This window comes from Arachis hypogaea, chromosome 20, assembly GCF_003086295.3.
Source record: "Arachis hypogaea cultivar Tifrunner chromosome 20, arahy.Tifrunner.gnm2.J5K5, whole genome shotgun sequence".
Taxonomy (NCBI): domain Eukaryota; kingdom Viridiplantae; phylum Streptophyta; class Magnoliopsida; order Fabales; family Fabaceae; genus Arachis; species Arachis hypogaea.
The window spans coordinates 118,375,727-118,389,518 of record NC_092055.1 but is presented as its reverse complement, the minus strand read 5'-3'; the positions used below and the strand labels follow the sequence as shown (position 1 = coordinate 118,389,518).

The 13,792-nt window shown below is 37.2% G+C and overlaps 1 non-coding gene across 1 annotated transcript; it reads right to left on the bottom strand.

Moving 5' to 3' along the window:
- Positions 1–10,523: 10,523 nt before the first annotated feature.
- LOC112788509 (small nucleolar RNA R71) lies at positions 10,524–10,631 on the bottom strand. The gene has a single exon (XR_003195869.1). It is a non-coding gene; the product is annotated as a small nucleolar RNA R71 (small nucleolar RNA).
- Positions 10,632–13,792: the final 3,161 nt, after the last annotated feature.

The following is a 13,792-nucleotide window of genomic DNA, read 5'->3' as shown; positions in this document are numbered from 1 at the left end:
CATGTTGCATGTACTCCGTATCTATAAATTTCCCTCATTTCATTATTGCTAAAGCATCAATCTTGACACTTTCTTTATGCGCAAAAGGAAGAATAGAGAATATCATTCTGTAAATTATCATTTAGTGTAAGGCTTGACTGTGTGAGTGCATAAACAAGTCAAGTGTTCTTCATTATATCCTGCAGAAAATTTGCCAGTAACCCATTTTGCACACCGTTATACATTGGTGGGGGCGAATTAAGCCTAAAAGAAAGTGTGTGTAACAAATGCCTTGAAGAATTGCGCTATTTGATTCACATCCCCTACTCTCTCAACTCACAAATTTGCCACTCCATTCGGCCATATTTATGCAATTGGTGATCCATCGAGGGAAGGGCCCGATGAAAACTCAACCGTCATAGGTAACACGCGTGGTCTATACATGTCTTCAAGCCAAGGTGAGGATCTAACCCTTATGTGTGTGGATTATGCATTCACAGATGGAGAGTTTTGAGGAAGATGGATCAGTGTATTTTTGAGGAATCCATTGATGAAGCCGCATAGGGAACTGCTATGGTCGGAGGGAGAGGCAAGTTCAAGTTGGTTAGAAGGTTCGTTATTGTGTTACACCCTACCACACAGAGTCTTACGCTATAATGATAAATCAAAGGTGGTGAGGTATCACGACACATAAAAAGAAGATGCATACATATTACTTGAAGAATAATAATATAGCTAGGAGCATGTGAAGGAAAGATAAATGATAAGTTTGGAAAACTCTAAATTTAATTTGATGATGAACAAACATTATTAATTTAATTAAATTACAAAAATATCAATTTGTTTTTGATTCATATGTATTAAATAATTATTTTGTTTATGCAGATTTTAATTGGGCCGAAAATAAAAGAAAATTGTTGCAAGCCCATATATGCATCTCACCTTCAGCCTTGATGTTAAATATGATTATGTTGGCTGAATTATTTTATTGGGCCAGTTTGATTTATTACTGCAAGCTCAATGTGCTTTTAAGTATCTAGCTTTGTACAAAGTCTGGTATATTAAGTGGCTAAAGCAATTTGTGATTAATTAGGCCAGAACCATGTTAAACTAAGCCCAAAATTAAATTGCTTGAAGGCAAGCTTGCTGGTCCGAAACCATTAAGCTAAGAAAGCAAAATTTTATTACTTCCAACGGATCTCATTCTTTCATCATATAGGATTCAAATTTCATTAAAGTAAAGTTAATACATGCATTGAAAACATGAGAGAGAATTGGTCCTTAATTTGATGGATATCATCATGTTGCACGCTACCTAATGCAAGGGAAGTAGAAATTTAATTTACTTCATCAAAATCCATTAGTTAGTGTTCAAATTTCTCTCTCCTCTCTTTCTCACCTTTCTTCTTGTTCTCGGTCATTACACAGCAAGCTATGGAAGAAACATTGAGCCACCGAAAAGAAAAAAGTGCAAGCAACAAGACCATCACAATGATGGCAAGAAAAAACCATCAATTGGTATCAGAGCTTGGTCTCAAAGAGATCAAGTTTTGCAGCTTTTGAGATCAAGCTTTGCAGCTTGGAAAAAAGATCCAGATGGCAGAAAATAGTGGCTCAAATCTGGTGTCCTACAATCTGACCGAAGAACAATCAAGCAACAGACCTCCTCTTTTCAATGGGAAAAACTACACCTATTAGAAGGAGAGAATGAAGATCTTTGTGCAAGCAGTGGATTACAGACTTTGGAAGATTATCCTGGAAGGTCCTCAATATCCAACCGTCACAGGTGCTGAAGGAGTTGTCTCTCTTAAACCAGAAGCAAGCTGGACCAAAGAAGACAGAAAGAAGGTTGAGCTCAACGCCAAGGCCATCAACTTACTCAACTGTGCTATCAGCTTCGAGGAGTACCAACGGGTATCACGATGCACAACGGCAAAGGAAATCTGGGACAAACTTCTAGTTACTCATGAAGGAACCACCATTGTAAAGAAGACCAGGATAGATATGCTAAACAGAGAATATGAAATGTTTGCAATGAAGGAAGGAGAATCTATTGATGAATTGTTTAAGCGCTTCAACACCATCATTTTCGGCTTGGATGCTATGAGAATCAAGTATCCTGAATATGTGCTTGTGAGAAGAGTGTTGAGATGTCTCACAAAAGAGTGGGAAACAAAAGCATTAATAATTTCTGAGAGTAGTGGTCCTGATTCCATGACATATGATGACTTGAGAGGAAATTTACTTGCTTTTAAAAACACCTATTTGAAAAAAGATTCAAAAAAGAAAGGAATAGCTCTCTCATCTGTTACTAACCCTCTGGATGATGAATCCAGTGATAACTTATCTGAAAATGAATTTGTGTTGTTTGCCAAAAAATTCAGGAAAATGGTGAAGCTCAAAGAGAGAGGCAAGGGAGGCAGTTCAAGAAAACAGAAGAGAGATCTCAGCAAGGTGACATGTTACAACTGCAAAGAAACTGGGCATTTCAAGTCAGATTGCCCTAAGTTGAAGAAAGAAAAGCCAAAGAATGGTAAGAAGAAAGGGCTTATGGCTTCTTGGGAGGACTTAGAAAACGATTTTGAAGATGATGAAGAATCCGAAACCAAGTCTCAACCATATCTTATGGCTGACCACATTGAACAGGTAATCATTCCTAACCTAGACACTGAATCACTTCATCTTATGATAGATCATCTTTCTGAAAAAATAAGATGCTTCTTGCTGGATAACCAAGATCTTGAACAACAAATCACCATCCTTAAAGCAGAAAATAGTTTTCTCAAAGAAAAAGTAAGGGAGGCCGAAACTGCTTGTGAACTTGTTGAAGAAAATAAGCAGCTAAAACCCAACTTAGGAGCTGTGAAAGTGACCATTCAGTTGTTGCATATGTAAACTGTTTTAAAGAAAATGAAGAGTTGCTTAAAGAGGTCAAAAGACTTAAAGATGACTTAGCCAAGTTCACTCAAAGTTCTGAAAATCTAAATCAAATCTTGGCTAGTCAAAAATCTCTTTATGATAAAGCTGGCTTGGGATTCTATAAATCTGTTGAGAAACCTTATTTTGAAAACATTGCCTCATCTTCTAATGATACAAGGTTTCAAAACCCAACAAGCTTTAACAAAACAGCAACTCCAAGATTTTGTAGGCTATGTAACCGAAATGGACACTTTCCCATTCAATATTTTTTTGGTGAAAGGGTGATTGGTGATAAAGTTTACAAAGTTTTTTTTATTACAATGGCTTAGGACATAAGAGATGGTTAACGTGAAAGGATCCAAGAAAATTTGGATACCTAAGGTCACTTGAGCTTGTTTTGTAGGTGTGCCTAGCATCCAAACAGAAGGAGAATATGTGGTATATGGACAGCGGATGCTCTAGGCATATGACCGGAAAGACAACCTTTTTCATAAAACTTGATGAATATGATGGAGGATTTGTCACTTTTGGTGATGATGCTAAAGGAAAGATAGTGACTGTTGGAAAAGTTGGTAAAAGCTTTTCATCTTGTATAAATGATGTTCTTCTTGTAAATGGTTTGAAACATAATTTACTTAGTGTAAGCCAATTGTGTGATCTAGGTTTTGAAGTTATTTTTAGAAAGTTTGTGCGTTTGGTTGTTTGTAAAAAATCTGGGGATATTTTATTTGAGGCTAAAAGGTGCAATAATGTGTATGGATTGACTCTTGAGGACTTGAAAGAACAGAATGTAACATGTTTTGCTTCTCTTGAATCTGAAAAATAGCTATGGCATAGAAATTTGGGTCATGCTAGCATTTACCAAATTTCTAAGCTAGTTAAGAAAAATTTGGTTAGAGGAATTCCAAATATCAAATTTGATAAGGATCTTACTTGTGATGCTTGCCAATTGGGCAAACAAGTAAAATTCTCTTTTAAACCAAAAGATAGAATCTCAACCAAAAGGCCATTAGAGATATTACACATTGATCTTTTTGGTCCAACAAGGACTCAAAGTTTAGGAGGTAAATACTATGGTCTAGTTGTGGTAGATGATTACTCTAGATTTGGTTGGGTACTTTTTCTTACTCATAAAAATGATACTTTTCATGCCTTCTCAACCCTTTGCAAGAAAATTCAGAATGAAAAATATTTAAAAATTGCCCATTTGAGAAGTGATCACGGAAGAGAATTTGAAAACCAAGACTTTGAAAAATTCTGTGATGACTTTGGAATTGCTCATAACTTTTTATGCCCTAGAACCCCTCAATAAAATGGGGTGGTTGAGAGAAGGAATAGAAGCCTTCAAGAGATTACTAGGGCTATGCTTTGTGAGAATGAGATTCCTAAATTTCTATGGGCTGAAGCTGTAAATACAGCTTGTTACATTTTGAATAGAACAATTATTAGAAAAGGGTTGAAGAAAACACCCTATGAGCTATGGAAAGGAACCCCTCCAAATCTTAAGTATTTTCATATTTTTGGATGCAAATGCTTTGTACTTAATAATAAAGAAAATCTTGGTAAATTTGATCCAAAATCCTATGAAGGGATATTTGTTGGATACTCAACCACTAGCAAGGCCTATAGGATTTATCTCAAGGAACATAGGACCATAGAGGAATCCATACATGTTACTTTTTGTAATTCTAATTTAATTCCCAGTATTGTGATAGATAATGATTCATATTGTGAAGAAGCTGGAACAAGTAAAGAAAATCCTAAGTCTGCTCAAAATGAAGAATCTGTCAGTCCAGTTTTGTCTCGTCAGATTGGAAGAGACATTTCCATTTTGTCTCCTGAGCTAGCACGAGAAACTGAAACAGTGAGACCCCCAGAAGCTCATCAAAGCTCAATACGAATCCAGAAGCCCAGAGAATGGAAGTCCATGAGGGGTTATCCTCATGACTTTATCATTGGTGATCCCTCTCAAGGTGTAACAACAAGATCCTCAACCAAAAGGCAATCCGAACCAAGCAATTTTGCCCTCTTGTCATAGTTGGAGCCCAACAATGTAAAACAAGCTCTTGAAGATCTATTATGGGTCAAAGCCATGCAAGAAGAGCTTGCTCAATTCGACAAGAATGAGGTTTGGACACTAGTACCTCATCCAGATGGTAAGAAAGTTACGGGTACTAAGTGGGTGTTCAAAAATAAATTAGGTGAGGATGGAAAAGTTGTTCATAACAAGGCTAGATTAGTGGCCCAAGGTTACGATCAAGAAGAGGGTATAGATTTTGATGAGTCTTTTGCTCCTGTAGCAAGAATGGAAGCAATTAGGTTGCTTCTTGCCTATGCTGCCCATAAGGGTTTTAAAATGTTTCAAATGGATGTAAAATGTGCTTTTCTTAATGGCTTTATTGATAGAGAAGTGTTTGTGGCACAACCCCCCGGTTTTGAAGATAAAGAATTTCTAAACCATGTTTTCAAACTCTCTAAGGCTCTTTATGGTCTTAGACAAGCTCCAAGAGCTTGGTATGAAAGACTTAGTACCTTCTTGTTGGATAATCAATTTCAAAGGGGAACCACCGACACTACTTTATTTATTAAAGCATCTAATGATGATATCCTCCTAGTTCAAGTTTATGTGGATGACATTGTGTTTGGATCGGCCAATGAGTCCTTGTGTGAAGAGTTTGGAAAACTCATGACTAGTGAGTTTGAGATGAGTTTAATGGGAGAGATAAATTTCTTTCTTGGCCTCCAAATTAAACAAACTCCTAGTGGTACCTTTATTCACCAAGGAAAGTATGCAAAAGAACTTATCAAAAAATTTGGCCTAGAAAGTTCCAAACTAATGGGAACTCCAATGCATCCAAATACAAAACTTGAAAAGGATGATGATGGCAAAGATGCGGATGAAACAAGGTATAGAGGAATGATAGGTTCACTTATGTACCTTACCTCCTCTAGACCGGATATTGTTCAAAGCGTGGGTGTATGCTCAAGGTTTCAATCTCACCCAAAAGAATCCCATCTTTCAGCCATTAAGTGCATCATTAGATACATCAAGGAAACTAGTGATTATGGCTTGTGGTATCCTAAATCTGATGACTTTTCTGCAGTAGGGTTTTGTGATGCAGATTATACGAGAGATAGAGTGGATAGAAGGAGCACCTCCGGCATGTGTTGCTTCCTTGGAAGCTCACTCAACATGTGGTCAAGCAAAAAGTAAGCCACAGTGGCTCTATCCACAGCTGAAGCTGAATATATTTCTGCATCTGCATGTTGTTCGCAATTAATATGGTTAAAAACGCAGTTGGAAGATTACAAATTGAAGATCAATAGTATACCCTTATTTTGTGATAATATGAGTGCTATAAACATCTCAAAAAATCATGTTTTGCACTCAATAACCAAGAACATTGAAATTAAATATCATTTCATTAGAAAACATGTACAAAAGGGTACTATTGGTATTCAATTTGTAAAATCTGAAGACCAACTTGCTGACATTTTTACAAAACCCCTCTGTGAAGACAGATTCTGCACTTTGAGAAAAAGTTTAGGAATGATTGATTTAAGTTCTATTGATAACTTGTAAAATTTTTTATTCTGCTCAGTTTTTGTCTCGTAGAAAAGCAGGAGATAAAAATCAGGGTGTGTTGGAAGGGCTATGATCAAGGGGGAGACTGCGTAGAAATTAATTCTTATGGGCCCCACCAAAATTTTTTTGACACCACTCTGACCGTTTTGTTAGTTTCTTTTTATGTAAATCACAATCTCTTTTTGTTGTCTCATCAAATCCTGTTGGAAGTGGTTATTGTCAAATCAAATCTTTTCCCTCCTCTAATCCCTTGATTCTAGGAAACTGATGAGCGGATAATTTATACGCTTTTTGGCATTGTTTTTACATAGTTTTAAGTATAATTTAGTTAGTTTTTAGTATATTTTTATTAGTTTTTAAATAAAAATCACATTTCTGGATTTTACTATGAGTTTGTGTGTTTTTCTGTGATTTCAGGTATTTTCTGGCTGAAATTGAGGGACTTGAGCAAAAATCAGATTCAGAGGTTGAAGAAGGACTGCAGATGCTATTGGATTCTGACCTCCCTGCACTCAAAGTGGATTTTCTGGAACTACAGAACTCCAAATGGCGTTCTCTCAATTGCGTTGGAAAGTAGACATCCAGGGCTTTCCAACAATATATAATAGTCCATACTTTGCCCGAGTTTAGATGACACAAACTGGCGTTCAACGCCAGTTCCATGGTGCATTCTGGAGTTAAACGCCAGAAACAGGTTGCAAAGTGGAGTTAACGCCAGAAACAGGCTACAAACTGGCGTTCAACTCCAAGAGAAGCCTCTACACATGTAAAGCTCAATGCTCGGCCCAAGCACATACCAAGTGGGCCCAAGAAGTGGATTTCTGCATCATTTACTCATTTCTATAAATCCTAGTAACTAGTTTAGCATAAATAGGACTTTTTACTATTGTATTTAGAGATCTTTTTTGGAAAATCTTTAGTTTCATCTTTAGATCACGTTTGGGGGCTGGCCATTCGGCCATGCCTGGACCTTCATCACTTATGTATTTTCAACGGTAGAGTTTCTACACACCATAGATTAAGGTGTGGAGCTCTGCTGTTCCTCATGAATTAATACAAAGTACTATTGTTTTTTCTATTCAATTCAAGCTTATTCCGATTCTAAGATATTCATTTGCACTTCAATATGAATGTGATGATCGTGACAGTCATCATCATTCCCAACCTATGAACGCGTGCCTGACAACCACTTCTGTTCTACCTTAGATTGAATGAGTATCTCTGGAATTCCTTAATCAGAGTCCTCGTGGTATAAGTTAGAATCCATGGACGGTCATTCTTAAGATCCGTAAAGTCTAAACCTTGTCTGTGGTATTCCAAGTAGGATCTGGGAAGGGATGGCTGCGACGAGCTTCAAACTCGCAAGTGCTGGGCGTAGTGACAGACGCAAAAGGATCAATGGATCCTATTCCAGCATGATCGAGAACCGACAGATGATTAGCCATGCAGTGACAGCGCATTGGACCATTTTCACTGAGAGGACAGGATGTAGCCATTGACAATGGTGATGCCTAACATACAGCTTGCCATAGAGAGGAGTATGAATGATTGGATGAAGACAATAGGAAAGCAGAGATTCAGGAGGAACGAACGCATCTCTATACGCTTATCTGAAATTCTCACCAATGAATTACATAAGTATCACTATCTTTATTTTACGTTTTATTTATCTTTTTAATTATTAAATCTCCATAATCAATTGAATCCGCCTGACTGAGATTTACAAGGTGACCATAGCTTGCTTCAAGCCGACAATCTCCGTGGGATCGACCCTTACTCAAGTAAGGTTTATTACTTGGACGACCCAGTGCACTTGCTGGTTAGTTGTGCGAAGTTGTGACAAAGAACTAAGATCATGAACATGCGTATTGAGTTTTTAGCGCCGTTACCAAGGAATGGAACCGTCACGATTTCTGCGCACCAAGTTTTTGGCGCCGTTGCCGGGGATTGTTCGAGTTTGGACAACTGACGGTTCATCTTGTTGCTCAGATTAGGTAATTTATTTTTTTTAAGCTTTTTATTTCTTATTTTCGAAAAATACAAAAAAAAAATTTCTTCTTTTTCGTTTTTCCAAAATAATTTTCGAAAAATCCAAAAAAAATTAATAAAATCAAAAATAATTTTGTGTTTCTTATTTGAGTCTTGTGTCAATTTTTAAGTTTGGTGTCAATTGCATCATTTTATTTTTCTTAAAAAAAATTTTGAAAACACATGCATTGAGTTTCTTTCTTGTTCTTCATGATCTTCAAGTTGTTCTTGATAAGTCTTCTTGTTTGATCTTTAAAATTTATTGTTTTGTGTCTTTTCTTGTTTTTCATATGCATTCTTGAATTCTTAGTGTCTAAATATTAAAAATTTCTAGGTTTGGTGTCTTGCATGTTTTCTTTTATTAAAAACTTTTTTCAAAAATACATACTTGATGTTCATCATGATCTTCAAAGTGTTCTTGGTGTTCATCTTTGCATTCAAATTATTCTTGCATATTTTTCTTGTTTTGATTCATAATTTTCATGTTTTGAGTCTTTTTTATGTTTTTCTCTTTCATCATTAAAAATTCAAAAATCAAAAAAATATCTTTCCCTTTTTCTTCTCATCAAATTCGAAAATTTGAGTTGACTTTTTCAAAACTTTTTAAAATTTAGTTGTTTCTTATGAGTCAAATCAAATTTTCAATCTAAAAATTCTATCTTTTTCAAATCTTTTCAAAAAAAAAATCAAATCTTTTTCAATTTTTTCTTCATATTTTCGAAAACTTTATGATTGATTTTCAAAATCTTTTTCTTATTTTGTTCTAAACTTCCAAAATCTTTACTAACAATTAATGTGATTGATTCAAAATCTTTAAGTTTGTTACTTGCCTAATAAGAAAGGTTCAATCTTTAAACTCTAGAATCATATCTTTTTAGTTTCTTGTTAGTCAAGTAATCAACTTTGATTTCAAAATTCAAATCTTTTCAAATTTCTTTTTCAAATCTTTTTCAAATTAAGTTTCAATCATATCTTTTTCAAAATCAATTTCAAAATCTCTTCTAACTTTTTTCTAACCTCTTATATTTTCAAAAATTGATTTTCAAATCTTTTTCAAACTAATCCTATCTTTTTGTTTGATTCTTATCTTTTTTCAAAATTACCTAACTAATTCTATCTCTAATTTTCGAAAATCACCTTCCTCTTTTTCAAAATTCCTTTTTAATTAACTAATTGTTTTAAACTTTAATTTAATTTAATTTCATTTTTTTTAATTTTTCGAATTTTCACTTTGATTTTAAATTAAAAATAAAAATATTTTAATTTTAATTTATTTAATTTTCGAAATTCTCTCCCTCTCACCTCCTTCTGTTTATTTATTCATCTACTAACACCCCTCTTTCACCCAAGAATTCGAACCTACTCCTCACCCTTGTGTTTGGATTCTCCTTCTTCTATTCATATCGTCTTCTACTCACATAAAGGAATCTCTATACTGTGACATAGAGGATTCCATATTTTCTGTTCTCTTCTTTTTCATATGAACAGGAACAAGGACAAGAACATTCTTGTTGAAGCTGATCCCGAACCTGAAAGAACTTTGAAGAGGAAGCTAAGGGAAGCTAAAGCACAACTCTCTGGAGAAAATCTGACAGAAATTTTTGAAAAAGAAGGAGACATGGCCGAAAATAATAATAATGCAAGGAAGATGCTTGGTGACTTTACTGCACCTAATTCCAATTTACATGGAAGAAGCATCTCAATCCCTGCCATTGGAGCAAACAACTTTGAGCTGAAACCTCAATTAGTTTCTCTGATGCAACAGAATTGCAAGTTTTATGGACTTCCATCCGAAGATCCCTTTCAGTTCTTAACTGAATTCTTGCAGATCTGTGATACTGTTAAGACCAATGGGGTTGATCCCGAAGTCTACAGGCTTATGCTTTTCCCATTTGCTGTAAGAGACAGAGCTAGAATATGGTTGGACTCTCAACCTAAAGACAGCCTGAACTCTTGGAATAAGCTGGTCACGGCTTTCTTAGCCAAGTTCTTTCCTCCTCAAAAGCTTAGTAAGCTTAGAGTGGATATTCAAACCTTCAGACAAAAGGAAGGTGAATCCCTCTATGAAGCTTGGGAGAGATACAAGGAACTGACCAAAAAATGTCCTTCTGACATGCTTTCAGAATGGACCATCCTGGATATATTCTATGATGGTCTGTCTGAATTATCTAAAATGTCATTGGACCATTCTGCAGGTGGATCCATTCACCTAAAGAAAACTCCTGCAGAAGCTCAAGAACTCATTGACATGGTTGCAAATAACCAGTTCATGTACACTTCTGAAAGGAATCTTGTGAATAATGGGACGCCTCAGAGGAAGGAAGTTCTTGAAATTAATACTCTGAATGCCATATTGGCTCAGAATAAAATATTGACTCAGCAAATCAATATGATCTCTCAGAGTCTGAATGGATTGAAGGAATCATCCAACGGTACTAAAGAGGCATCTTCTGAAGAAGAAGCTTATGATCCTGAGAACCCTGCAATAGCAGAGGTAAATTACATGGGTGAACCCTATGGAAACACCTATAATCCCTCATGGAGAAATCATCCAAATTTCTCATGGAAGGATCAACAAAAGCCTCAACAAGGCTTTAATAATGGTGGAAGAAACAGGTTTAGCAATAGCAAACCTTTTCCATCGTCCACTCAGCAACAGACAGAAAATTCTGAGCAGAATCCGTATAGCTTAGCAAATATAGTCTCTGATCTATCTAAGGCCACTGTGAGTTTCATGAATGAAACAAGGTCCTCCATTAGAAATTTAGAGGCACAAGTGGGCCAGCTGAGTAAAAAAGTCACTGAAACTCCTCCTAATACTCTCCCAAGCAATACAGAAGAAAATCCAAAGAAAGAGTGCAAGGCCATTGATTTAACCATCATGGCCAAACCTACAAGGGAAGAGGAGGACGTGAATCCTAGTGAGGAAGACCTCCTGGGACGTCCAGTGACCAATAAGGAGTTCCCCTTTGAGGAACCAAAGGAATCTGAGGCTCAATTAGAGACCATAGAGATTCCATTGAACCTCCTTCTGCCCTTCATGAGCTCTGATGAGTATTCTTCCTCTGAAGAAGATGAAGAAATTACTGAAGAGTAAGTTGCTAAGTACCTTGGTGCAATCATGAAGCTGAATGCCAAATTATTTGGTAATGAGACTTGGGAAGATGAATTTCCCTTGCTCACCAATGAACTAAATGCATTGGATAGGCAGAAATTACCTCAAAAGAAACAGGATCCTGGCAAATTCTTAATACCCTGTACCATAGGCACCATGACCTTTGAGAAGGCTCTGTGTGACCTGGGATCAGGAATAAACTTAATGCCACTCTCTGTAATGGAGAAACTTGGGTTCTTTGAGGTGCAAGCTGCCAAAATCTCATTAGAGATGGCAGACAACTCAAGAAAACAGGCTTATGGACAAGTAGAGGACGTGTTAGTAAAGGTTGAAGGCCTTTACATCTCTGCTGATTTCATAATCCTAGACACTGGGAAGGATGAGGATGAATCCACCATCCTTGGAAGACCCTTCCTAGCCACAGCAAGAGCTGTGATTGATGTGGACAGAGGAGAGTTGGTCCTTCAACTGAATGGGGACTACCTTGTGTTTAAGACTCAAGGTTCTCCTTCTGTAACCATGGAGAGGAAGCATGAAAAGCTTCTCTCACTGCAGAGTCAACCAAAGCACCCACAGTCAAACTCTAAGTTTGGTGTTGGGAGGCCACAACCAAACTCTAAGTTTGGTGTTGAACCCCCACATTCAAACTCTAAGTTTGGTGTTGGGAGGTTCCAACCTTGCTCTGATTATCTGTGAGACTCCATGAGAGCTCACAGTCAAGCTATTGACATTAATGAAGCGCTTGTTGGGAGGTAACCCAATGTTATTTAATCATATCTATTTTATTTTCTGTTTTATTAGGTTGATGATCATGTGAAGTCACAAAAACTACTGAAAAATCAAAAACAGAATGAAAAACAGCATTGAAAATAGCACACCCTGGAGGAGAGCAGTCTGGCATTTAAACGCCAGAAACAAGCATCTGTCTGGCGTTAAATGCCAGAAACAGGCAGCAGTCTGGCGTTAAACGCCAGGATTGCACAGCAAGGGCATTTCACATGCCTAATTGGAGCAGGGATGTTAAGTCCTTGACCCCACAGGATCCCCACATCTTCTTCTCTCCTCTTCACACCTTTTCATAACTCTCTTTCCCAAATGCCCTTCACCAATCACCTCAATCACTCTTTCCCATCACCTCTTCACCACTCACATCCACCCTCTCTTCCCCATAAACCCCACCTACCTTCAAAATTCAAACTATTTTCCCTCCCAAACCCAACCCTAATGGCCGAACCCCTAACCCTCCCCACACTCCTATATAAACCCCTTATTCCTTCTTCATTTTCACACAACACAACCCTCTCTTCTTCCCCTTGGCCGAATACACCCCTCTCTCTCTCTCCTCCATTTCTCTTCTTCTTCTACTACTTTCTTTCTTCTGTTACTCGGGGATGAGCAAACATTTTAAGTTTGGTGTGGTAAAAGCATAGCTTTTTGTTTTTTCATAACCATTTATGGCACCTAAGGCCAGAGAAATCTCTAGAAAAAGGAAAGGGAAGGCAATTGCTTCCACCTCTGAGTCATGGGAGATGGAGAGATTCATCTCAAAGGTCTATCAAGACCACTTCTATGAAGTTGTGGCCAAGAAAAAAGTGATCCCTGAGGTTCCTTTCAAGCTCAAAAAGAATGAGTATCCGGAGATCTGACTTGAGATCCAAAGAAGAGGTTGGGAAGTTCTCACCAACCCCATTCAACAAGTCGGGATCTTAATGGTTCAAGAGTTCTATGCAAACGCATGGGTCACTAGGAACCATGATCAAAGTGTGAACCCGAATCCAAAGCATTGGCTCACCATGGTTCGGGAAAAATACTTAGATTTCAGTCCGGAAAATGTAAGGCTGGCGTTCAACTTGCCAATGATGGAAGAGAACGCACGCCTCTACACAAGAAGGGTCAACTTTGATCAAAGGTTGGACCAAGTCCTCATAGACATATGTGAGGAAGGAGCTCAATGGAAAATTGACTCAAGAGGCAAGCCGGTTCAATTAAGAAGGCATGACCTCAAACCAGTGGCTAGGGGATGGCTAGAGTTCATTCAACGCTCAATCATTCCTACTAGTAACCGGTCTGAAGTTACTATAGACCGGGCCATCATGATCTATAGTATCATGATTGGAGAGGAGGTGGAAGTTCATGAGATTATACCTCAAGAACTTTACAAGGTG